This window comes from Carlito syrichta, unplaced genomic scaffold (assembly GCF_000164805.1).
Source record: "Carlito syrichta isolate Samal-C Ts95f unplaced genomic scaffold, Tarsius_syrichta-2.0.1 Scaffold309503, whole genome shotgun sequence".
Classification (NCBI taxonomy): Eukaryota; Metazoa; Chordata; class Mammalia; order Primates; family Tarsiidae; genus Carlito; species Carlito syrichta.
The window spans coordinates 10256-12430 of NW_007253599.1; positions in this window are offsets into that span (position 1 = coordinate 10256).

The window sequence follows — 2175 nt, forward strand, 5'->3', positions numbered from 1 at the left end:
CCCTCTTAATACAGCTTTCAGGGCATCCCAGAGATTTTGGTAAGATGTTTCTTCATTTTCATTTGTTTCCAGGTATCTTTTGATCTCTGTTTTGATTTCATCATTGACCCAGGAGTTGTTTAGCATCATGCTGTTTAGTGTCCATGTCTTTGTGAGTTTGGGAGGGACTTTGTTGGTGTTTATGCTTATTTTATTTTTATTCCACTGTGGTCCGAGAAGGTGCATGGCAGAATTTTGTTCCTTTTAAATTTTCTTATGCTTGATTTATGGCCAAGTATGTGGTCGATCTTACAATATGTTCCATGTGGTGATGTGTATTCTGTGGTAGAATGTGTATTCTGTGCTCTTTGGATGGAGTGTTCTGTAGGTATCAATTAAGTCCATTTGGTCCAAAGTCACATTGAGGTTCCAGATCTCCTTGCTGATTTTTTGTCCTGATGATCTATCTAGGGTTGTGAGTGGGGTTAAAGTCCCCAGTTATGATGGTGTTAGAGTCAATAACTTTCTCTAGTTTTCCTAGAAGTTTCTTTATGAAAGTTGGGGCACCTATGTTGGGTGCCTATATGTTTAGGATAGATATATCTTGTTGATGGATTGAACCCTTTATCATTATGTTGTGGCCTTCTGTATCTTTTTTTATTTTTAATAGCTTGAAGGGTATTTTGTCTGAAGCTAAGATAGCTACCCCTCCTTTCTTTTGTATTCCATTCACCTGAAAGTTTGTTTCCCATCCTCTTACTTTGAGTCTGTGGGTGTCCTTTCTAGTGAGGTGAGTCTCTTGAAGGCAATAGATTGTTGCCTGATGATATTTTATCCATTTTACCATTCCATGTCTTTTCAGTGGTGCATTTAGTCCATTCACATTTAGGCTAATAATTGAAATGCAAGAGTTGATCCCTGTCATAAGGTTCTTACAGAGTTGTTCCTGTTTGTTTTTTGTCTTTCTTTGGGTTTTGGAGTTGGTTCATGTGTGTTTTTAATCTTTTGCCTGTACTCTTGTGAAGAATGTTGCTGTTCTTTTTTTCTTTTTCTTCTGTGTTCAGTACTTTCTTAAGTGTTTCTTGTAGAGGTGGTCTGGTGGTGGCGTAGGTTCTTAGGGATTAGATATCTGGAAAAGATTTCAATTCTCCCTCACTAATGAAGCTTAGTTTGGCTGAGTAGGTTATTCTTGGTTGAAATTATTCGTCTTTTAGAACTTTGAAGATAGGGCTCCAGGCTCTCCTGGCCTGAAGGGTTTCTGTGGATAAATCTGCTGCTATTGTAAATGGTTTTCCCTGGTAGGTAGTCTGGCCTTTTTCTCTTGCTGCCTTTAGGATTTTTTCTTTTATAGCTACTTTGTTTAGGCAAATTATTATGTGTCTGGGAGTTGGTCTTCTTATTTGTTGTCTTGTAGGGGTTCTCTGAATCTCTTGTGTTTGAATTTTTTCATCCTTGATGAGATGAGGGAAGTTTTCTTGAATGATTTCATGAAAAGTTTGTTCCAGTGTGGCTTCTGTTTCTCTGTCTGCCTCAGGAAGCCCAATTATTCTTAGGTTTGGTCTCTTGAAGTGATCATTTATCACTTGCAGGTTTTGTTCTGTCTTTTTGAGTTTCTTTTCTATGCTTTTGATAGTTTGAGATCGTTCTGTGTTTTGGTCTTCGAGCTCTGAGAGTCTTTCTTCTGCTTGGCTGATTCTACTTTCCATGCTTATTAGTCTGTTATTCATTTCTATCACAGTATTCTTTACTGCTATAATTTCTGACATCAGCTCCTTCCTATTTTCCTCTTGTCTCTCCTCAATTTTTTAATTTCTCTCCATTAATGTCTTGATGTCTGGGTTTGTTGCATGTAACCAGTCATTCTGGGGGCTCTTCATTGTTTGTGTTCCAGAATCTGTTTTTTCAGTGTCTGATCTCCCAGAGGTCTGTGTGAGACCTATATTCTTCTTTTGGTTTTTCTTCATTGTGTGGTTTATCCCCCTCCCTACTTTTTCCTTCCCTCCATGTCACCGTCTTCTTTAATTCTTTTATTCAGGGGTAAAGGGATTGGTTTTACTTCTGTTTGTTCAATCTCCTATTCTTTATGTATGCCCTCTTACTTTGTTCAATTCTGGCATTGCACTGTAGGTTGGGGGTGGTCCTTTTTGCAGTTTTGAGATTTACTTAAGGGGGGAGCTGTGATTCAAAATCTATCTG